Below are 25,480 nucleotides of genomic sequence, written 5' to 3'. Positions count from 1 at the left end.
CAACATTAAGCCCAAGGCAAAAAGCTTGCTTTTCATCTTTACCTGCCATGGGTTTCTGAGATATGGTTCACATATGAATCGGCTGAAAAACATTTTTTAAAAGACATATTTTTATCAGAATTTAGCTGCTTTGCTTAGAAAACTTCTATCACAGCCTTCCTCAAAAGGAGGGGGAAGGAAGAGACAACCTACTCATGTTCTGCAGAAAAGATTTCTTTGAACTGAAGCCACAAATGCTTACATTTTCAGGTCTCTTTGCCGTGGATGGGTTTAGGTACAAACTGCATTGCAAACCTTTGTTGTGCAGTTTATCAGCCTTCCATTACACAGGACAGCACCCATGTCTGTCTACCCGAGACTGACCTGCAGCACATGAGATGTGCACCTGGTCTTGGTTCAGAGCCAGAATGTCTGGACTTAATTTCCAGCACTAAGTGAAATGCCAATACACAATCTGGGGCCCATGGAGGTACATACCTGCTACCCCAGAGAAGTCCTGCATATCTGAGTGTCCTGAGCATCACCTGCATTTGCCCAAGAATTACCAGACATGGAACCAACCAATAGAACACTTATTTTTTATTTATTTTAATTGCCTGCAGAATTCTTTTTAGTTTCACTAGAGCCGGGGGAGGGCCTGCTGCTCTGACAGATGTATATCCCCTCTGTATTTCCTTTGGGAGAATCTCATGCACCTATTTAGCAACAGATACGACTCATAAAAAACGCCCTGCCAGGATTATGTGGTCTATAAGGAGACTCTTCTACATGACAGACACCCCCTCAGGCACTTGAAAACAAAAACATCTTTCTGTCCACTAAGCATTGAAGTTCCTGGAACATTTAGTTCAATTCATGTTTTGTACACATTTTGTTTCTGAAGACATGCATCCCTACTGCTCTTTATAGAGTGTTCTTGGTGGAGGCATTTAAAAGAAACAATCATTTGAACAGGGTCCTTCCTGGCTATGTACTTCCTCTTTTCTAATCCCTTTCCAAATTCTGACTGAAGGTCTGAGCTTCAGCTCTAACTCTGGTGTTTGTCATAGACATGTCACGGCTGCTGGTGACACACTGGACTACAGAGAGGAAAGGACAACACAGCCACCATACACTGGTGAAGGCCCAACCTAGATGATTATGCAGGCTCTTTAAAATAACAGAAACCCCTCCATTCAGTATTTTATACAGGAAATAATAATTAATAAAATACTCAGAACAATTCTAACGTAGAGATAGTGCAATTTGATAGAAAATATGAAAAAACCTTGGTAGGTTGATAGAATCCCCAGAAAGAATTCTTATGTATTATATGATACAGGTAACACTAATCTTGTTTTTTCCGTGGTGGTTTCATGTTAGCCATTCCCCCATCTACAGAGTGTTAACAGTTCTTTCCCTTGCTAACACACTGTGGAAATCCCTTTCTTGGCAAATATCATCATCAAGGGGACAATTTCCCAGAGAAATCTGGCTCACATTCAAGATTCTTTGTGAGGATCAAAAATGGATCAAAAATGGGGGGAGAGGAATTCATGAGCACATCAACCAGAAAAGCTCTATGCATCTACTCTTGCACTTGATCAAGAAAAATAAAATTGTTTTCTTTTAGTCTCTGTCTGACTGACTAACATTGCGGCTGAGTCAACACCTCTCATTTGCAACTGGGAGCAACCATGACATCAGAGACATCCAATTCAAGTACATGAAATAACACCAGGAATCTTCATTAAGAACAAAAGATGCAGAACAGAGACTGGTACACTTTTTTTCTCCAACAAGCTATAACATCCGAAAACATCTAATATTCATATTTGTATTACTATAAATCTGCAAAGAGCTCAAATAAATACTTGACTTTAAGAATCTGATCCAGAGTGGCTTCAAAGAATAATTTACTACTTCAGAAAACAATCTTTCTTATTTTTGGATTAAATAAAATGTATGACTTTCCTTTATGTGGCTATGAAAACTTATTGAGTATCTTTGTTACTTGGCAATTGGGCTGCTTAGCTAGAGAAGATCAAAAGTCATGTGAATAAAACTACTAAAAAAAAAAAGACACATGCTGTTGAAACTTGCACTAAAATTTATTACCCTTGGTTCATAATAATGAAGTCAATTTGAAATATAAAGGCTTGTCTTTGCAAAGAACACTGCCACACACGGAGTAAAATAATTCAGATCACACCAGAAAGGGCCACCTTCCCATTGGTAACTGCCTGATCAGTGCGTAGAGAGGAGAAATGGAGAGTTAACCCTGGACACTTAGCCCTCCCAGCATTATAAACCAGTTCACTTTCCACCAGTCTTAAACTGCGACTGTTCCACAGCACTCTACAACTTAACTCTCTTGAGCTGATCACTTTTTTGCTACCTTAAGTGCACAAAATGATTGTTACTAATTTGTGTGTTACATTTTCTTTGGCAGACAAGGCAAAAAAAAAAAAAAAGTGTGGGGGTAAAAGGCAGGGGCAAGGGAGGGGAAATAGAGCACAAGGAAGGGATAGAACAGCTCCTGCCGCTGTAAGCATTCCCTGTGCCATTCCAATTTAAAGACAGACTTTCTGACAAGCCCCATGGTGGTCATGTTCATTGCAAGCCAAAGGACAAAGCAATTAAGGTGCAAGGATAACCCAGGCACAAAAAGCAGTCAGGATACAACAACTTTAAGCCCACAGTGGTGCAGTGGTATCACCTTCTGATGTCCTAACTCTTCAGAAAATCATCCTTTTCCAGTTCTGATTCCCTGTCAAAATGAATTAATGCACAGTCAGTGGGTCCCAGCTGCCTTACTCCCAGCCCAGTGCCAGCAACGTTTAGGGACTTTGCGTCCCAAATGCAGCTGGGTCCCAGCTCAGCCTGGGATTCATTCCTCAGCCTGTGAATGAGGAGGCACGGCCTCAGCTGAGGGAACAGAAAGGGGAGTGTTACACGCAGTGGTCACTCATGTCCTATGCCCAATTCACCTCTGGATCCTTGAATGGGCACAGGCTTCCCCCTGCTCCCAAGGAAACTCTGTGACTGTTTTCCTATTTAACCTTGTAAGGGCAGTTGAGTACAATGCAAGTGAACCTACTACAAATTACTGCTCAGATCTTGAAAATCTGGTTTGTTTCCAAAGTAATCCTCCCCAAAAAACAACTGCTGACTCAGGAGCAGACGTGGTTGCACTTCCAGTGCCTGTGAGGTGAAGCTGTGGAACGGCCACTTCTGCTCATCCCAGAAGGTACAGACATAAGCCAACAGCCAGTCCACGCAGCACCACTGCCTGCACTCAGCAGACTAACCAAGCCAGGTGGTTTTGTTAAAAAAAAAAGGAGAGAAAAAAGGAAAAAATACCCAAAATGCAGAAAAATGAAAACCCACAAAAAAAAAAAAAAAAAGCCAAAACCAAACCAAAACCCACAAAACAAAAAGCCCCAAAACACACCCCTCTTCTCTCAATCTTGCAATTCAGCCACAAGCAGCATGGTCACATGCTCCCTGCCCATGCCTTGCCGTCTAATAGTGCTGTAAGTGCCTATAAATACCACAGGGATGCACACTTGTGGTGTGGAGCCCACTCACACTTTCTGTTCCCTGGCCTCATCTCCAGATGCCGGACAGATCTGCAGGGCTGGAAGGGCACTCCCAGGCTTTTGCAGCCAACCACGGTAACATGGCAGCAACATTTGTTTCTGAACTAAACAATACAGAGAATTTCAGCTGTACAAGTAGAAACCAAATGGCTTCTTTTGATCTGGAGAAGCTGTTATCTCTACATGTCTGCCTTTCACCACACATTTTTCTTTTGCTATTTACGTACTACAGCACAAACCTCCTAGGCAGGCTACTAATCTGAAAGGACGTCAAGTAAGTACACCAAGTAAATAACTAGCCTCTTCAACATCCCAAACTCAGGCACTCATGGAACACGCTCATCCTCTGGAATGCCCCTCCCCATCCTTCTGTTAACATCAATGTCATGGGCATTCAAGAGACCTGCTCTACAGATCAGGGAAGCAAACCAGGAATAACCATCCTGAACGCCTGGGCTCCTAGCACAGTCTGGCAAGACAAATTCCCCATCTAATATCCCAAGCCAGACTTTAGGAAGGAGCTACTCATTTACCGAGCAGATGGTAATTGAAGCCGTGTCTCTGCAGATTCAATGGCAATAAGGTATAAGAATCCAGCGCTGGGGTTTGAAAACTTTCTCCAAAGGGCTTACATTTTCTCCCTAAATCCTGTTACTTTCTAATTCCAGTTCAATTTTTGCAGTAGTTCCCTTTTCCTTGTGCTTCCTTTGGACTACATTTCAACTTTTCAGTACTAACACTGCTCTCCCAGATCTCAGAGACTGCTAACTTCAAAAGGGAACACACTGGATTCATTAGACTACTTAATGACATTCATTCTGGCACTAATCTTAAAGCACTTTAAGCATTTAAAACTTTTTAAATTATTATTTTAAATAACCAGTATAACCTAGCAGTCAAAATGGATTTGCCAGAATTGGCAAGGACCTCCACCACAGGAGGAAGCAGGCACATTTTAAAGACAGCTTGCCTTACTGAACTTTCCCCTAAATTACAAGAGTCATTCTTGCAGCAAAATATTTATTAAATATTACAGCAGTGATTATTTTTTTTTTCAACTGAAGATGATGAAACATATTAATCTTTGGCACAGACTAGTATGGAAGAAAATAAGAAATGAGACCACTTAGGACAGTGCTAAATCTGGATGGGAAGAATAAGAAACCATGGGCGATATAATCGGCACATAATCGTTTGAGAGTTTACACACTGAATGGGTAGATGAATTTGATAATCAAGCAACAAACTGATTTCCTACTAGTTCTGAAATTCTAGGATTCACTCAAGCAAGTATACAAGATGCTAGTAGTGTGAGCTTTTCCACAGATAAGCAGCTCTGAAAGGAAGTACAAGGTTCTAAATGTTACTCAAGGGAGGAGCAGCAGTAGAGAAAGAATTAGACAAGTAGGATAAATTTAGTTGAAAAAGACTACTGAGTTGGAAAATGCACACTATGAGTAAATTACAGCAAGCTAAAATAAAGATTTCTTAATTATGAAAGTTACTACAAATGTAATTAATAAAACCGCATGACATTTCTATGTAATTTGATTTATAAATGTAATTCATTGTTGGGTCATACAAACTGAAAATATTTTGAATTCAAGATAGATAAATTAGACAGTTCAGAGGTTTGATGCACTGAGGGCATAGGTGTGGAGTGAAGAACCAAACTAACCAAGCATCTAAAATTTAGAGGCGTCCTAAGCACAGAAACTGAAGTTGATTTTGTGGGAGTTCTGCCAGCAGCTGGTCTTATGTGCAGTTCACTTCTTTCTATTTTAGAACTATTATTTTGTTGCTCTCCTGAAATAAAAAAAAAAAGACAAATCCACATGATAATTAACCAAAACCCAAAAATATTTCCAGTAAAGATGAATTATTTATTAATTTAATTTTTTTACACAAACATTAAGCTTATTTACTTTGGGGGAAATATTTCCCACCTTCCCATTTGATTTGTCTTTGTCTACAAGAGAATAGCAATCTACAGACATTTGAAATATGCTGATGCAGAAAACAAGGGAATATTTACTCACAATAAGTAAAGCTGTTCTTGCTTTAGGCTGGAACATAAGGGGAACTAAATGTTTAGAAGCATATGATGCCATCTGAAAAAAGGGTCAGTATTTGATTGGAGATTAAAGATTATTTTGCAAATTTGAACTGTTTGCAGGAGAAGCAACTGCTGGTCTTTGATGTGCATGAATATGATATAAATCCAAGGAGGTAATAATTCCAGAGTACAAAATCATGATGTGACCACAAATGGAATATGGCATGCAGCTCTTACCTTCACACATAGCAAAAAAAGATATACAATAACTAGGCATACACAAAGAAGGCTAACTTAAATGATATAGGAATTGGAAGATAAGACACCGAATATGAAGACAGACTAAGGAAGCTAAAGTTCTATAATCCAGAAAAGAGGATTGAGCAGAATATGATCATAGTCTATAAATAACTTACAGGTAACAATATAGATGAAAGAAGAGAATTATTGAGAGTCCTGGTACAGGGTAAGATGACAAGCAACTTCCTTGAACTAAAGAAGAAAAAACTGCATAGAAGAATGTAGGCCAGACATTTGCAAAACTGAATACCCCCCAGCAGCATGCAAAATTATTGCATTTTAACCAAGGTTGAGTCACCTCACAGATGTGGCAGTTCCAAGTAAAACATGTGAGTCTTGTGCCTCTCAGGACACAACCCAGTCCTGTGGTCATCTGCCAAATGAACTGGGGTTTGTTTTGGCTTCTGGGTGCCCAATAGCAGAGATGAATTCAAAGGAGACATCAAAGCTGAGTATAAACGTAGAAAACAGGTTTTCTAAAAGAAGTAATTTTATTTCCTCCTCCACCTTACAGAGGCAGGTTATTAAAACTAACCACAGACAGGAAAAATGCCATTAACGTGGCAAATGACCCATCATAACATATAAAGATTGGGTACATTGGGTGCCCAGAATGTGCCTCAAACAGCAAGACAAGACTTGCTCCCAATTATTCCATCTTTCAAATTTTCAAATAACATCAATGTAACAGATGCATTCTCATATAAATTGGAATGAGTAAATAGAGATTTACCTCAAAACTGAAAAAAAGTGGATACATGCACACGAAAGATCAGCTTCTCCTGCAAACACATCAGGCTTCCAAAATAATCTTTGATCTCCAATGTGACTTTTCTAACACATTCAAGAGAGCACCAGAGATATACAAAAAGACAAGAAGCTGGCATCATGATTAATATGAGATCCAGAAGGCTGGTTTGAATGGAGGGTGAGGGGGAAAGTCTGCCTAGTATCGATCTTTTAATTATTTCATTGCTGAATGTATCAAGTGGTTCAAATGAAAATACACAAGTTTTGAAAAGTTTATTCCTATCGAGGCGAAGTGGTGATGGACACAGTAGCGTTCCTGTACTAACCACTAGATTTCCCTACGTCAATAAAAAATATTATCTCCTCTCAGGGATCTGGAAAAAAATCCACATACCAAGGTAAGCTTTTTCTATCCACACATACTGCAAAGATTTTAACATTCTATTACCAATCTCATGGACATACCACACTCACTTTCCACTGTTCTCACTGAGACACTGTATCTTTGCAAACTCAATCCTTTCTCATTTTACCCCAACAGAAAGAGCCATCCAGGTTTAAAACTCAGAAGATCCAAAGAGGGCAGTGAAAGTAAGGAGAAATGGATGGAGAAAGAAGACAAAAAAATTGTGAAAACACAATTTCCATGGACAACAGAAAAACAGAATCAGTAAGGCTGAAAAAGACCTGTAAGATTATTGTGTCCAACCATTAACCCAGGACTGCCAAGACCAACACTAAGACAATGTCCCTCAGTGCCACATCTACCTGTCTTTTAAATACCTCCAAGGGTGGCAACAAAACCCCTTCCCTGGGCAGCGTGTTCCAGTGCCAGATAACCCTTTCAGTAAGTAATTTTTTCCCTAATATCCAATCTTAACCTCTCCTGGCACAACCGAAGCTGATTCCTCTTGTCCAATCATGTTTTACGTTGAGAAAAAGTTATTATCCAGATACAAGCTGGAGCAGAATTACACATCACTTTCACAATGAGATGTCATTTTGTAGCCAAAGTCAGTAGAAGAGTCTGGGAACATCATTGTGTCATCACAAAAACTGGATGTAGGAGGACAGAAGATCCCAGAAATCCTCAGGGATTAGACAGCAACCTGTTCTCATCCTACTGTTTGAACAGATTAATCAAGGAGAAATTCTGTCAGGGATTTTGTGGACATCTCATCCTCAACATCTTCCTTGTTTTGTTACAACTGGGCAAGGCTATCTACAGCTTGGACTATATCACATTTGGTCTTCTGTACACATGTTGAAATTCAGGAAAACCTTCACAGTCTGTTCCAAAGATGTAAGGCAGCAAATGAATGGAATACATTGAAAATAGCTGTTTCAATTTGCAAAAACTAACCAGGTAAACCATATTAAAATAGAACTAGTTACAAATACAAGATCATTTCCGGCTAGGAATACAGATCAATGACACTTCAGATTTACAATAAAAGGAAGGTATTTATATCTCAGAATCTCCTTTAATACCATTTTTGTCACAAAGTCACTATGCATATATACAAACCATTAGTAGGTATGTAAATTAGGTGCTCAGTGCTTGCACAAAACTATCGAATTTGACCAAGTATTAACTGAACAATATAAGGTTAAAATTAATAAAGTTGATGTCATACCTTGTTGATTACATATCATAAATTAAAAAAGGTATTTATTTGAACAAACACATTTCTGTAAGTTCTTCTTTTATATGAGAAGTGTAGAGAGACTTTTACAGGCAGCAGCTATTCAGGGCTGCAGACATGAAAGCTTGCCTCAAACACGAACTACAACCCCATTTTTGTTTATTACTGTAGCCTATTCATTTGACATCTGCCCTAATAAATGTTCTTAATGAAAAGCATTCAAGAACACACCCTGTTCATTGGCTTTACCCAGAGTGCTGAGGCTCATTAGGCAGATTATCAGTTTTCTGCAAGAGATGTCTGCACAGTTTTCAAATTTTGACTAATAATCTCTTGAAATAAGGTTTGCAGCAGAAGACACGCTGAGCCAAACTCATCACTAGACTGAATCTATGCTGATGTGATTTTTAAAACTCCTTTGCCCTTAGCTTTAGACATATTTGCAGGGGCAAAGTGGTTTTATTCTGTGGCTATTCCCAACCCCCAAAAATCTGCAATTACTATTAAGAAAATAAAAGTACCAATCCAAAACAACTTAAACTGAAACATTTCAGTGGTTATTCCAAGCAACAATGTTTCTCAAACTTTTTTTCAGAAAGCACTAGTAACAGTGAAAATTAGTTTCCTTTTAAAGTAGGGCAAACACAGGTCCACGTTTTGCCCAATTTGCCCACATTCTAGAAACAAAAGCATGTAAAAAATTTAATGGAGTATAAACCTGAGAAAGTTGTAGTTAAAGATCCCAGTTAATTTTTTTTTCAATTGAGTAAGAATTAATATCCTTGAAATCAACACAACCAAGAAAGGATTGTGCAAAAATCTCAAACTCTTCATAAGATAATCCCCTCATGTAATAAAATATATGTATCTGAAAAACATCAATTGCATTAGGAGCACAGGAACTAAAAATTAAACTGATTTAAGGTGTATCTGCAATTTTTCAAGCTTGTCCTGTATATTTTAAATATATGATTTAGAAATAATTCTTTTCTTGGCAGCTCAGCTATATTCTCATTGAGAGAATTGCATTTTGATATATTTTTAAGTATGATCTCAGAGGCATTCAGAGCTAAAATGTAGGTGACATTTTATTAGTAGCCATAGGCAACCCTAGTTATGGCTACTTACATTTTTATTTATCCCTCAGTATATACATTATCTGCTTTTATCTTTATTGACTAATAATAATAATAATAACAACAATAATAACAATAGTATTCACTGGAGACTGGGTCATTCGTGTCTAGGGATGGGAAATCAGAAAGGTCACAAGGTAAAAGGAAACTCCATTTTCATAGGAACTTTAATGGATTTCTCCTAGGGAAATTCAAGTTGCTTTAGAAAGGTTTAGACATATATTGGCGGGCCCTTTACATCTGAGCCAAGTAAAAGCCCATCCATCTATGCAGAACAATCTGTGTTTAATAAAAGCACAGTAAAATAGATTCCTGTACACTTTTTTTGTAAGGCCTCTCTTGCATTTTATTGCCAGCAGCCCAGTAACGCCACACATCCACTCAAAGCATGATTGGGGTTGTTTCTTAACCAGCAGTGAAACAGGCAAGGAAAGGTCACAGTGCTGGGAGATTTCTTTTCAGATGATAAAAAAGATTAAAAGTGAATAGGTCCTGGTTAGCAGATCACCCTAAAAGGAAACCCAGGAATGACAAGGCACAGCCCAAAGTCCAAACTGTGTGTCAGCAATCTCCTGCTAGCAAATCTGGGGTCAAGAAGTAACTACCAACAAAACTGGATATAAACATGTATATATATACACACATATATATGCAATCCTCCACAAGTGGTGTCCATACAATTGCCCAGTCAAAAACCAAAGTAAACAAAGAGATCCCTGTAGCTAAGGCTACCATTGACAGAAAAAGGGTAATAACAGAAAATATGGAAATATCAAGACAGGTCACTTAAGTGGTTATACTTCTGCCTTTTATAATCTTTTCATTGAAACTAGAAACGAGGAAGAGAGGAAGGATGGTTCTGAGACATCAGAAAGTGTCATCCAAGCACAAGAAAGTACATTCACACAACTGCAAGGAGCTTGTTTCACCCACTGGCTAGGAAGTACCACTGAGGGGTACCACTCATCAGCTGGAACTCAGCAACTGGCCATGGATATGATCCTACCCTGCAGCAACATGGAACAAAATAGGTGAGCTACTCTTACACTCAGTCATGACAGTCTTAATAGCTGCAGAGGGAAGCAATCTCTACTTCCAGTGTTTAAGCTGATGCATTCTGCTCCACAGCCAGGAACAGGAACGGGTATCCCTGAAGTTACTGTGTCACAGCTCTGATCAGTGCCTTCTACAAGCATGCTTTTCAAGACATGGGGGAAATTACTTAGAAACACACATTAGCTACCAATAAGAGGAGGAATACCATGACATCACATATTACGTTATAACAGGTCTTGCCAACAGATTAATTGGTACTGAAGCTCCTAGAGATATATTGGCAATTCAGGTTCCTGTAAGCAAACAGGAGGCCGACAGCAACACTTGTTGGAAGTGTGGGAAAGCCACACCCAGCACGTGATGGTCACATCCAAGCAGACACTTCCAAGTGCAGACCCGTTTCTGTCAGGACTGGGGGCTGCTTGGGGATCTGCTCTAGTCAATGGAAAAAGAACAGCTTTAGGAGGTTTCACGATCATGGCTCATGCTGCAGTCTTTTGTCAGCAAAGTATCATTCCTACACAAAAAAGAGAAGCTTCCAAAATTTAAGCAGCATTTTAAAACACAGGATCAGATTCCCATGTCAGATACTTATCTGACATTGGAAACACTGAAGGGACACTGGACTTTGTCACAAGCCAGTTTCAATAGCGCTTATAATTTTTATTCAGCTTCCTCCACCCCACCCCAGTCACTGTGGGATGCTCTCAGTAAATTAACAGTGACAGCCTCTTCAATACCTAGCAGGCATCTCTGCTTGTGCACTGTGAATGCTGATGGGGAAAGAAGGAAGGGGGAAACACAGTGCATCTCTCTCTTGGTGTCTGCACAGAGCCCTTGTTTTTCATGGAGAAATCTAATGGTGTAACTTTTGAGTAGTAGTTCCCTACTACTCAATCAAAATCCACCTATCTAAACTTCTCTGAATTAAAAGGACTTGGAACTCCAAAGCTGATTCTCATGGCTGTGAATGAATACTATAAACTCGGCTAGTGGAACAAAGGTAGAAGTGTCACGTCTTCCTATCTGCAGGAGCAATACATTTTATTTTAATTTACTCTCACAGGTATAGCATACACTTCAAAAGAAAGAAAATAGTTTTTTTAATCACTTTGATCATATGTAAGGAAACCTCCACCAGATCTATGCAGATCAAGGACCTTCAGTATTTAATCTAGTACTATAAGGTAATTATTGAGCCTATATAGTAATTATTGAGTGGATTTGCAACATTTACAAAGGTTGCATTAGCCCCCAATGTTTTACAGCCTTTTCATGTAAAAAAATGCTGTTACTACATAGAATGTTTAATATTACAACACAGACAGAGATTTTCTGTTTCCTCCTCTGGGTAGATGCTGGCATGTAGCTAGAACTATGCTAATGAGATCCTCAAGGTATGCACACAGTTTTGTTAACTGAATGAAATCACAGAAAAGTCATTTTATGGTCTCCAAGTCTCAGATTCTGTCCTTCTAGTTGTTTAGGCTCAAATGCTGAATAGGTGCTTTATTGCCCACCGACAAGAAAATATATGCCAACAGTGGTAAAGGTAATAGGCCACCATAAATACAGGACTAGATGGTGTGGGCATTGCACCAAACACTTCATTACCATGTAGATACACCAAAAAGTATTCATTTTCTGAGAGAAAATGAATACTTTTCTGTAGCATGCTCTGCCTGTGGGATAATATGCTTCCCTTGTTGCCACTGACACAATCAGACTGTTTTTCATTTCATAAAATCCTAAGATCAGCAATAACATCTGTATTTGTTTACCAACAAACATATACCTATTTGTATATAAAAGATGACAGAAGTATTTTCCTAGACCTCCACATTCTCTGTGTGCAGCTGCCCAGACTCCTGCTGCCGTGCCTAGGACTGCTGTTCTGACACAGCCATCCCCCATTTTCTAAAAGTTGGCTGAACATTCATAAAGCCCTACTGTAAGCATCACAGTCAAGTCCTTGTGTTGGTTTGTTTAATTATAATGAGATCAAATTCTTTCTTTCTTATTACAGATATGTGCCTAAACTATTCTGCACAGCGTTTTCCTAAGCATTTTCACGACTTTATTTTTAAACTATGATTTGAAAATATTTAATTTGAAATGTTTGTAAGATCAAAAAAAACCAAAAAAAAAAAACCCAACAAAAAACCCACAAAAAATCACACATTCAAGTTTTTCTCGGGACCATTTTGTGAAAGTTTTCAGGTGTCTCTGCAATAAATCCTACTAAAAAAATATTGCAGCATCCTCCTCACAGAATTGTATCAAGCTATAGCCTATCTGAGGAAATGGATTATGCCAAGAACAACAGGTACATTTATAAATTTTGCAAATCTGCTGCTTATTTATTTTATACTGTTAGTCAGATCCTGCTACCGATGTCCACATCCCCCATAGGAGGATGTAAGTCTGCTGAGGTCATTGGCTGAGTCTTGACAGTGTGAATTGCTGCTCAACGACTCCCAGCAGCGTTGAGGTACTATGGTCAAGCACAGACCTCCAAGGAGGTGCACAGGAGAAAAAAACTTCATCCGACTCTAAATGACCATTGCAGCTTTGGGGAAAACAAGGTCTGATCCAAGTGGAAGCCAGAATCAGAGAAGCAGAATTAAAAAACCCAACAAACTAACTCCCTTGGGGGAAGAGATCAATTCACGTTGGTTTGCAAATTTTTTTGTACATATAGATAATAGCCCTTTATATTTTAAATAACAATGACTTTCTATGCTAATTGTTTTTTGTGTCTCTGTGCTGAGGGCTTTCAGGGCTCAGAAAGCAAGTCAAGATGCTGAACAGCATGTGTGTACACAAGATGACAGCCTCTGGCAGGGGACACAAAGGCTTCAAAATACGGGTAAGCACAGCGAAGGGCCACCCGTGTGCGTAGGGGATGATGGGCTGTCTGCTAGGAATCTGGCAAAATGCTCAAAAGGGAGTTTGTTAGCCTGAACTTGACTTCTGTGCCTCACTGATGAATATTAACATACAATTGCTCTTGCTGAATATCCCCATGGCTCTATGGCCACTTCAAGGATGCTTGCACATACTATTATCTCCCTCTTCCCTCTCACCAGCCGATGGGCACTGCACCTTTAGGGGTAAAAACACACACCCTTAAGACCAAGTAGATGTCTGTTACAAAGATTTTCTGCTTGTTTTTAATCCAAAAGAGCTGGCATTGAGCTGCTGTTTTTTAATTAAAACCTCCTTTGCTGAGTTGTTTTTGTCTTGTGGAGCATCTATCAATCAGGAGGAGTCACCGTAGGATTCACTCAGTGGCAGCAGGCTATTTCATCCCTTCCCCCAAGCCCAGACACTGACTTTTTCCTTCTTCCTCCCCTCCCCAACTTCATTAACTAAATGCACTGAATAAACCTTAACATCCCAGCTAAATCCTATTGGCCCTGGATTTGCTGCTTAATGCTAAAACCCAAGCGACCCATTTTTCTCCTGTTGATACTTCTATTGCTGATGGCAGCCAGCAGAGAAAAATACCCAACTATAAACTATTTTCACGTAAGGAACAAAACCAAGAGCATTCATCACTCACTCTTTCTGCTGCTGCTCACAAACTTTATGTAAGCTTTACGTGACGTGTCAAAGCGTCCCCTGCTTTTGTGCTTCATAGGCAGCACAGTGAGCCTGTTGCTTAGCAAATGATTACAACAGAGTGCATCTGTTATTAAAAGTGCAACTAGGTCCCTCTTAAAGGAAAATGATCTGGCAAAGTCTATGAAAATTAATTTCTGTGCATTCTACAATCCCCAGTCATGATGTTGTTATAAACATCTGAAGGTGGAGATCCCAGTAACTGAAAATCTTGGGGTGAGAAAAACAAAGAGGGTAAAAAGCTTTAGTGCTACAGAATCATTTTGGTTGCTACCCTTAAACTTTGCTTTGAACTCTAAGTTTGTCTTCCCAATGTCACATATGCCACAGAAAAGGCTGAAGATTATTCACTGTGCCCGGTCTCCTGGCTGTCAGCCCTCGTGCTACACCCCAGTTATAATTACTGCACGTCATCTGCCCTCAGCTCAGCTGCCCAATGCTTCCTCCTTGGTCCATGATGACAAACAGGATCCTCAATGGTTCTTCCCAGCTCCTGACTCACTCTTTCCAAAGCACCCAAACTGGGTCATCCATCCAGCTGCAAAGCCTCCCTGCAGCAGCATTAAGACCTTTGGCTGCTGGTGTCATCTGCCTGCCTTTACTGCTTGTTCTACCAGACCTCTGATCCCTCTTCTACCTTAAAAAAGTGACACCATGACCACCATGTGTTTTGCCACAACATCTGACACTCTAAAACCCTTGCCTCCCACACATACCTCTTTTCCACTTCTGCCACACACACCTGTGGCTGAAGTCACGTCCCCCATTAGCTTTGCAAGCTGCTCCACAACTTTCAGCTGCAGTGATACACCCTTGTCCTGCTGCAGGGTCCCTCTGGAATTGTCCCTGCCCAGCAGGCTTGGACCCAGGCTCCCAACACTCCTAAGCAGGACAGCCACTTCACCCTCTGCTTCCCCATGTCTTGTCCTTCTGCCTGGATACTGAGCATGAGGGATGCAAACTCCTGTCCTTTCACCAGGACAGCCGCTTGCCTTGGGATGGATCCGTGGAAAGCGGCTTCACGTGCAGAAAACTGAGTACTTTTCCTCATGGCTTGCAAAAGTCGCTCACCGCATTTCCAGTTATCTGTCAGAGTGGCTATTCCAGCTTGCTCTTGGGTATCCAACTAACACAGCAGTCTTCGGATTTGACTTATATTTTTAATACCACATTTCACTTGACTTTATTATCAGACCTCAGTGTCCTACAATACCGAGGCTGGGTTCTGAGAAGTGCTGCATCCTGAACTGCCTGCCCCACGGACACCCAGTCCTTTGCCCAGCAAATTCCCGCAGCACTCAGAGGCTGCAAACGCTGAAAAGGAGCAAGGAGCCTGGGCATTTGGTGAAAATGCAGCTATCCTGAATAAAAGCTGTGTTTATAAAGAAGCTAAAAGCAAATGCAATCTAGCACTGAAGATATGTGGCACAGGTTATGATTATTAGTACGCTCTGTGGTACGAGAAGGCTTTCAAATAAAAACACTTTCTTACTGACCGTGCACTCGCGTTAATGTATTTCTTACCAATACCACTAATGGAGCATTCATCATGTTTCTTGCTTCTCTGAAGTAACAAGAGAAATAAATGGAGCCATGTAAGAATAAAATTAAATATATCCATGGCACTACACGTTATCATACTGAACACACTCTACAAATGTGTTTAAATAGGGTCCTTGAAGGAAGTAATAGCAACTGACTTCAATATTACAGAAATATTCAAACCAGCACAAATTGGAAGGCAGGAGAGATAAGAAATATAATCAGTAAAACAAATGCTTATATTCTTGAGGACTTGTTTTTTGCGACAAGGACACAGATGAGAGAAAGACAGAAGGCAAGGTCTTCTGTAAGAAACCAGCTATTCCAGACTAAAGAAAGTAAAAATATTTTTGTTCGCCTGATTATAGATAAGGACGGTATGGAGCAATATCCACAGGATCCATCAAGGTTTCCCCTTGCCTTGGATACATATGAGTAGCATACTGGATAGAGGACATATTTCTTAAGAGGTTTATGAGGAAGAAAACCTCAGCTTTTCTGTTCATTTTTATAAACTCTTGATCGATTTCAGCAAGGCCAGTTCCTGGACTCAGCTTTAAACCATTCTCAGTGATAGTTCATGAACTTTGCACCATGAATCTTTTTAGAGAGAAGGTATGGACAAATGGATTACCAGCTGCTCAACTCCATTTTTCACTATTGTTCTACTTCTAGAGCCATATACAAAAGAAACAAACAAGACCTACAGCTAGACTGGATGGTACACACAGGTCTAACTAATATTTATTTATTTCTTTTTAACTCTTGAAGATAGATATGCAAAGGAGTTGCCAGTTATGCCTGCATTTTGCTGCCTATAACTTATGCCTGAGCTGCTAAAATATGTTTAGGTAATGTGCGTTTACTGAGTGTTTATTTTTCCAGCGGCACTAGGAAGGTTATCAGAAACACAAATACAAGCTGTACACTAAACATAACCATATCCACTAACAGGACATTCTAACAGACGCATAAAGGACATTAAAACGTCATTTTAGGCGCACAGGAACAATTTTTCTTCCATCTTCAAAAATAATAATATTAATGACCATAGTAATCAGGTATGAAGCCCGGATTCTTCTATTACTACTGTTAATTTAAAACTACTGTATATTTTCGAACTTTTCTTTAGGATTAGGATGTTTCTTTTGAAAACACTTCGAAGTTCACTTTTCCCCCACTGCACAACTCGCTGAGCGACAACCCGGCTGTTTACTCAGGCTGTTTACACAGCAACTTAAAAACAACAGCAAGAAAAGCCTCCAGAAACATCAACACTTGAACGAAACTCGAAAACTTCCAATACCAATACAAATCCAAAAATACGGGACAATATTCCAAACTGGTCGCTTCTGTCAGTGATGCACATCAGAAACTTACTAACCTCTGCCTTCCTAATCCCTCCGCAACCCCTGTGGTCTTCCTCGGCCTCTCCCCGCTTCACGTTAAACTCGCAGGAAACCATTAACCGGGGCACACGGACACACACCGAGCAGGCTCCGCATGATCTTACCGCCTCCGAGCCCCGGCTCAGGCGGGGTTCCTCACCCGAGGGCAGCCCCCCGTCCCGACTGACAGCCCCTGACGGATCTCCCTCAGCGCCGCTCACTCGTGCGGCGGACAACCCAGCCCCATCTCCGCACGGAGCACTTCTACCGCAACTTGTTGGGTTTCGGGCTTGTACAACTGGAGTTTCCCCGCCTCGGCCCGGCGCTGCCCGTCCCGGGCCGGCCGCTCGGGCCCGCTGGGCTCCGGCCCGCCGCGCACAGAGAGCCCCGCGGCCCCGGCAGCGCCCGGCCCGGCCCGGCCCGGCCGGCGCCCCCCGCGCCCCCGCGGGCCCGCACCCACCTGCGGAGCGGCTCCGCTCCCGCCGCCCGCCGCAGCTCCGCCGTGCCGCCCTGCGCGGACAGATGGCCGGCAGCCCTCGCAGCCCTCCGCTCTGCCGGAGAGAGGCAAAGCCCGGCTTTTTTTTTTTTTTTTTTTCCCTTCCCCTCCTTTTTTTTTTTTTTTTTTTTTTTTTTTTTTTTTTTTTTTTTTTTTTTTCCTTCCTCTTTCCTCCCTTCTCCCGTTTTATCCTCTCTTCCTCCCTTGGCTTAGACCCTGGCAAATCAGCACAAGTGTGCTCACAACACCCCCCTCCACTAGTCACTTCAATTAGTGCCACACGAGAGGAGCTTCTGCCCAAAATCTGCTTAAGAAAGGGCCAGAGGGCAGGGCAATCGCCTTTGCTCAACAATGACCAGAAGCTGCTATAAATATCCAAACAAAAGCACTGGCAAGGCCAGGAATGTCATATCCTAATGTGATAAAAAATATAAATATCCGATGTATACCAGAAACACCAAGCAAGAAAATTAGTTTTTTTTCATAAAAGAGACAAAGATTAAAAGCAGTTGCCACCTCCTTACCCTCTCCCCCCAGTACGTGACCTTGTAGTATGTTATCAAAGTTGTGTATTTCTGGGTGCCAAGCTATTATGTTTTCGAGGTCCAGAGCAGCTCGTTCACAATCCCTTTGTGACAGCTGCTCGCTAATATTTATAGGTACCCAAGTCTGTGCACCTTATATAACCAAGTCGACTGACCAGCGCTGGGCAGAGGTAGACTCCAACCCCACAGATATGGTGTCTCACACAAATAGTACAGGAGGTGGCTTACCTTGTTAATTAAAACATTAACAACAAGTTCCCAACACACCAATAAGTAAACCAATATATTAATACAGTATAGACGGGGGGTGCATTTATATGAAGACTGAAGGATTTAATGTAATTTGATTTAGACACATTTTACACTAGCATTATTCCAGTGCTTTGAGTGAGGAGAAACTACAGCCTGAGGTTTCTAACTATACAGTGAACTAGGGTTGACAACTAACACAAAGAACCCCCAAAAAACAAACAAACAACGAAACTCACAAAAAGCCAACACACCCTTGATCAAGCACAGTGCCTCCTCCAGCAGTGCCTGGACCTTGGGCTTGTACATCACTTCACAAATGCCCAGTTCACGCTGTGTAAGTAGCTGGATGCCACTGGCTCTAGCATGGGGAGGGCAGAGTGGGAGAAGGGAGTGGTTTCGGTCCCATAAGGCTGCCTGTAAACTCTGCAGTGCCTTCGAGATAGTAATTTCCAGCCTGTTGATGGCCAGATGACAACAGCTAGGTTCATCTGAGGGGAAGCCAATAGCCACTGTCACCTAATTCCCTCTCCAGACGTTGTTCAAGAATGTAATGATTGCAATGGGAGGGCGCTCAGCTCACGTCCAAGTCCCGTGCCTCAATGTTTATGTACAAATCTGTGTAAAAGTAGTTAATCCTATTGACCAACCGCATGCTCTTTTAGAACCCAGATAAAGGCCATCTGAAATTAACCCTGTATTTCCTCTGTCGGGTTTCCATCAACTCAAAAATCAACTTCTACTACAAATACATGTTATTTTTTCTATTTCATTCCCATGCCCTCTTCTGATCACACTTGTTTGTCATGCTGCAGTGAACACTGCTTTCTCAAACTGAACCAATTCACATACAGACTTATTCTCAAAACACCTTTATCCACAAAGGATGGGCACATTTCCCTGAATTTGAGCATATGTCCAATGCAACGAAGAATGTACTTTTAGAAGATCACTTGATTTAAAAGAAAGAATATTTAAGTGAAGCTCATACAAAACCCTAGTCCAAAAATCTTATATGCAGGCTTGCAAGAACTAAACTGCCCACAAGATTTCCAGACTTCCTAGATTCAGCAGAGAGATAAATATTCTTTGTTTCAACAAAGAGCTGTGAGTAACCCTGAGTGCACAGATGCAAAACAACAACACCAACATGAACAACACAGACTGAGCATTGTTGGGCCAAAGCTGCCAGCCCGTGGGCTGACAAAGCCCTCCCTGATGATGGGGGACAGGGAAGCAGAGGTCCTCACTCTGGCACAGGCATGGTGCAGGTCTGTGCAGCCCAGCACAGCGGCCAGGGTAATGGAAATAGATCCAGCTGGATTTCCAAGGTGTTCCAGGCAATATGGCTAATTAACCCTGCCAGTTCCACTGGCTGGTCTTTACACAGGCTCCTGCCTCTGTTTCAGTCAGGGCCAACTGAGTGAGTTGGCCACAGCAGCAGTACAAACGTATTGCATTGCAAAAGAGTGGACAGAAGTCTCACTGAAGGAATAAAAAACCCCTAACATAATCCTCAACAACAAAAACCCCTCCAGGTAAGCAGGAAAAAGATTTTTAGAATAATAAGCTTACTTGGCAAAAACATGAGCAATGACTTAAATAACTGCATAGTTGTGACTGAATAACAAGACAGCAAAAATAAATCACTAATGGAGTGAAATGCAAGGCTGTGTGCATGGTAAAAAAATTTAGCCAGCCAGGCAGACAAACAAATTGGTGGAACTGAGTTACTGATGCTAGAAGTGACAGAAAATATCCTTGTCTCTGAACTCTGGGCGAGTGTTTTATCTTTAATTTTTGTGTGTGTCATTCCTTAGTTCAAAAAGGAGAAAAAAAAGTTATAAAAATAAAAATTAAAAAAAAATCTCCTTTCACCAAAAGACTCTGTATTGATCTGTCTTGATCTGCTCCTCTTAATTTTACATGCTGCTTTCCTACACCAGCTTTTCCAACCTATGGATAGAAATGGTAGAGGAATCTTGCAATCTCCCTTAAGGACTGATGAAAATGTAACATAAGAAAAACTGCATGTATGGATATGCCTCACAAAGGGGTATTCAGAAGGGTTGTCTTTGCAAGTGTGAAAGTATTCCAAATGCCATTTGCTTTTCAGATCAAAATGCTCCATTGATGATAAATCTAAGAGACAGATGACAGAAATCTCCCTGACTGAGCAATGTCCTAAAACTGAAATGTACACAGCAAAGATACTATTTGGTTTATAAACAATTTAATGTATATTTGCAATTTTAAAATGTCATAAAATATTCTACCAACACAGCACTCACTTTATGGAGAATTATGGAGAATTATATATTACCTGGAAGTGCTTTAAGTTAACTCATTATGGAAACAGAAACCTGAATCAGATACATTGGGTCCTTTCATTTGACATAATTTCCTGGAGAAGGAAACCTGTGTACCGAAAGCTATCCTCAAGCACTGGTTGAAGTTTTCCCTTAAATACTGTTTTATTTGATAAGTGAAAACTGACAGCACCACCACATCATCTAGTATTAGTGTTCTTTTCTTTTATGTGTCCCTGCCCTTGGACAAAAAAATAATAATGGGTTATGCTATTCCTTAGCCTGAATAAAATGTTGCAGTTCCGGAGATAAAGACGTATTGAGCTGAGCAATTAAATAGCTAAATAAATGAATCAGCAGAGCAGAAGTGACAGATTTAATTACTGCTTAGAGCTAGGAAGGGTAACTAATTATGGGGTTCATGAACCTCATGCCATTCTTTTCCTTAAGCATGTGCTTCGATTCTTCTGGATCAAACTCTGCAAATGAGGTAGCACCATGCACTAGTTTAAAAAAAATTTGAGAAAGAAAGGCATAAAAAGCTGTCCAAAATTTGGAAATCTAATCTTTGAAAAAAGAGTAGTCAATACTCTGTTCTAAAAGCCCCTGTTCAATTGACTCCATACCATGAGTTACAAGAGCTTGCTTTCAAATAGATAAGCACTAAAAATTTCATTCTCCAAAAAATGAAAGCACAATCAAGTTCACTAGAGGTGAATAAACCAAAGATTGCAACAGAAAGCTGTGGTGAGTGAGGCATAAAGCATGTAGCTCTGTTGAGTGGTTAGGAGCCCTGTTCATCAGAAAGTATATGTCGCTGGGAAGCCTGAGAAAACTTTTGATCCTACTACCTCTCTCCTGCTTTGGTCAGCCCACCACACCAAGCAAAACATCTCAGAAAGATGCTTTTGTGGCTACTAACTACAAAAACACTAGCAGTGGAAAAAACCTGCTCCTTGGTTTCTGCCTTCTGTCTCATTTCTCTAGGTTGCATGTACTTTACCATTCAAATTTTATTCTTGTTTGATAAAACTGTCAATGCCAATCCTTTGAGCTTCACATTAAACTCATTATTCTAGTGGTATAATCCCCTAAACATAGAATTCTTTTCCTTATTAGTGGGAGGGAGGAAGGGGATATACACCATTTGAATCACATAATTCACTTAATTGAATAATTTTGGTATACAGCTATCTTGTACAGATAAAGAGAGACAGGTAACATTTCAGGGGAAAAAAGAGCCAAGTTGGGTTTTTAAAAATGAATTAGGGAAGGGAAGAGAGAAGTCTTTAATTCATAGCCAGTTGTTTTCTAAAATTATAATCTCATTATGATGTCTGTTTTAGTACAATTAAAAAAAATTACACATTTACCTATTTTCCTACAAGTACTACAAAGAGAAAAATATTTCTGGACAGCTGACCTCATACACCATTCTGAAAAGAAAATCAGACCTTTTACTCCACTGACTTTGAAAAGTTTGAAAATGCAGGACATGATGCAAACAATAAAACATCTTATGGCTAGGAAAGATTTAAATCTACCCCAGCTATAATTGTGATCTCCTTCCACACCACAAGGAATTTTGTCAGAATGAAAATAATTGTGTCCAAACCCAGAGCAGTAGGCTGATCCCTTGGAAGGCTCACTGAGCAATCACAAATGCCATCATCATCCAAGATTACAACATCAGCTCTGCTTCACTGAAATTCTGTCCTCTGAAGGCAGCCAAAACCAAGGTCTATTGCCTCAATAAAGTCCAAAATTAACTCTATCTTCAAAATCAGTGTCTGGGTTTCTTTATCAAGGGAACCTGTATCTGCAGGGAACCAGGAGCACTGTACATCCAAGATAAGATAAAACCAGGATTTTTTTTTTTTTTAATGGAATTATGGTATAGTTCTAAGTGATATTCTTTGCCTGGAATTCTCATGCAGTTAGATCAGAAGAAAATGCACTTTCTACCTAGACATACAGCAAAGCAGAGGGGAGCTGATCTTCCAAAAGGACACTATCTGAAGCACTGGGTACAAGTTGCATTAACACTCATACCATATGAATTTTACAGCATCAGATATCCATGTTATTAAAGTGTGAAGTGTGTAGAATGTCATTAAGGTAACAGTGATCATGAACCTTGCAGAACACACACACAAACACACAACTGATATCTCATAATAGAGGTGTAATGATTGTATAAATAACCTCAGTGGAGCATGATGAGAATTAAAGGATCTCACAGGCAGGGGCAGCTTGTCAGCAGACTGCCAAAGGACAAAATGAGAATGTGCACTCTTGGTGCACAACACTTCTAATCTCAGGAGGCAAAATCAGCAGTATTTTGCTAACAGTTCCCTGCCAGGCTTACATGGAAGTAATCTTTTAAGTGTCTGAGGTGTCCCTCTCAAGACAGGACATGATCAGCATTTACCTGTGCATCCAGAAGCAGAGTCCCAAAGGAATACAAGGCATATAGGGATGGAAGCCATGCAGAAGTGAGCTCACCACTATAGTCAGAAAACTGACTATGAATCAACCATCTTCTGCTCTCACTGCAGAGCAGTGCAAAAGAAATCCCTCATGGGATACTTGGAAGTGGAGTAATGGTTAAGCATACTCTGGAAGCAAATTTGCCATTGCTTTATTTATACCCTTTTGCTCTCAGTCTCAGGATGTCTGCCCTTAGGTCTTGGTTAACATAATTTTGCAGTGTCTCACCACCCAGCCAGCCTGGTGAAGTGGAGAGACAAGAGGAACCAGAGTGAAACCAGTAGATTATCTGTAGAAAACAAAGAAGGGTGCATAGGGTGTCTTGAGACATGAATGTCTCTTCCAGCAGGGTCAGAGAAGACCAGAGCTGGCAAATATTCCTTCCTATTTTTAAAGGGTCACTGGCTTGGGATGACTTTACTAGCAGGGAAAGGATTATCTCTAACAGCCTTGAGCTAATTCTTCTGCATGCTGGCAAAGCAACACTCCACAGCTCTGGGTGAGCCCTGGGTTTTCAAACAGCCTTTCACTCTCTGTTTGGTTATTACAGGGAAGGTAGCAAGTCATTTTTCATATGCATGGGGAGTGTGCCATTTCATAAATCTGCCCTTGGGAAGTTTGCTTTGTGCTGATTTGCAAAAAAGTGATTAAATATACCAGTGGGTGTAAGAGGAGTTGCTAGTTGTCTGGTACAAAGAAGAAATTACTGTTTTTTGCATAAAGTCCAAACAACTCAGATCTACTAATCTCAGATCTAAAAATAATTTAAAATCACCTACCATTTTCTTCTTTAAAATCCCAAAGAAGTACTTTTTTTTGGAGTGGCTTTCTCATAGTTCATTGAAAACTGGAAGCAAGTATCCAACCTTTACTGGGGAATAATATAAAAACCAATCAAGCTCCTTGATAACTGAAATAACGGGAGCCATGGTCCAACTAAAAAGCTGAAGTAAGCCTCTAGCCAGAGTGCTCAAAGGGTTTTCACAAAGAAGGGCAAGGATCTGTGCATACAAACATCAGAGCTTGCTTATTCTTGGAATAAGTTGCATCTGGGAAAAAAAAAAAAAAAGCAACCAACAAACAACCAGAATTATGTCAGAAATAGGAAGAACAAGGAAGCCTGTGAGCTGGCTAGAGTGCAGCCCTAGACTGAGCCTGAGCAAAACTCACAGGAAGTTCCTCCTCTCTCCTAGAGCAGTAGTATACCAAAGAGGAAGCAGCCATAAGGAGAATGAAATAAGGAGTGAGAAAAGTGATCCTCATGAGCCTTATAATACAATCCTTGACTTCACAGAGATGGCAGAAGGGGGTTTTATAATATACAGTAATATGTTCTCTATGACATTTATGAACAGTTGTAAAAAGTATTAATTAATTAAATAAAAATCTATCTTGATTTGTGAAACTGGAGAAGCAGTTGTGTTCAAAAATTCTGCCATTATGAGAAACACTGGCTGCAACATGGGAGAATAGCACAAGCCCAGAATGGACCAAGAGAACAATTTGGAAATCTAACACATGGTTCACTTCCATCTCCTGAGGTCTGAGGGTCCGTTTGAAGGAACAAAGCTCCAGGGCACAAAAATTAATCAGACAGTTGTGGAAGAAACTTGGGAAGTTCCACGTACAATTTCTACTTTAGCTACCAAATTGGTAATGTCTGGAAATTCCTTTGGTAGAAGGTATGGAAATTACCAAAATCTTCCAAACACAAGGGAAGTTTTAAAGTCAAAACTGAACCTTTGGGATTCAAATCTCAAAAGCAGACAGTGATGGCAGACCATCCATCCATCCATCCATCCATCCATCCATCCATCCATCCATCCATCCATCCATCCATCCATCCATCCATTCTTCCATCCTTCCATCCTTCCTGAATGAAAGAATGAACGAATGAATGAAAATTGTTTGTATTATTACACAGCTGAATTTACAAAGAATTTTGGGTAGAAAAAGAAGAAACTGAGATAGTCAGAGATGGAGAATCCAACATTGATAAAGTCATCTGCATTTTGGAATGAGTAGCATGCTACATTAAGACCAAGGGCACTCCCTGAATTTCTAAATGTAAGTAATGCCATGATTATTCCTCATTTAAAATATTCTTCACTATAACCATTTGAAATGCCTTTTATTCTAGAGCCAGCACAAGACTTTTCAACAGCTCAGACAAAACTGACAGTCAATCCTCCTAAAATAACAGATGGGACAGGGCCACCTCTGCCTGCCACAGAGAAGGGGGAATTGCAATGGAGAGATCTAGAGGATTCATGCTGTTAATCTGGCTGCCTCCAGGGACTGATAACAGTCAG

General features: G+C 40.5%; 1 protein-coding gene across 22 annotated transcripts in view; it reads right to left on the bottom strand.

Annotated features, from left to right (window-relative positions):
* The window catches only part of LOC135306386 (poly(rC)-binding protein 3-like), a 498,603-nt gene that overhangs the window by 122,182 nt on the left and 350,941 nt on the right, over window positions 1-25,480 (bottom strand). The window contains exon 1 of one of the 22 annotated variants that reach the window (XM_064430309.1): window positions 17,540-17,689. The exons of 19 other annotated variants lie outside the window; for them this stretch is intronic. The gene's annotated coding sequence lies outside the window, so the exon portion shown is untranslated. Of the gene's footprint in view, window positions 1-17,075; window positions 17,454-17,539; window positions 17,690-25,480 lie in introns of those variants that run through there. 2 more of the 22 variants (XM_064430319.1, XM_064430315.1) reach the window with 2 other exon arrangements.

The sequence above is a fragment of the Passer domesticus genome, chromosome 1 (genome assembly GCF_036417665.1).
Source record: "Passer domesticus isolate bPasDom1 chromosome 1, bPasDom1.hap1, whole genome shotgun sequence".
Classification (NCBI taxonomy): domain Eukaryota; kingdom Metazoa; phylum Chordata; class Aves; order Passeriformes; family Passeridae; genus Passer; species Passer domesticus.
This window is presented reverse-complemented; position numbering and strand designations above follow the sequence as displayed.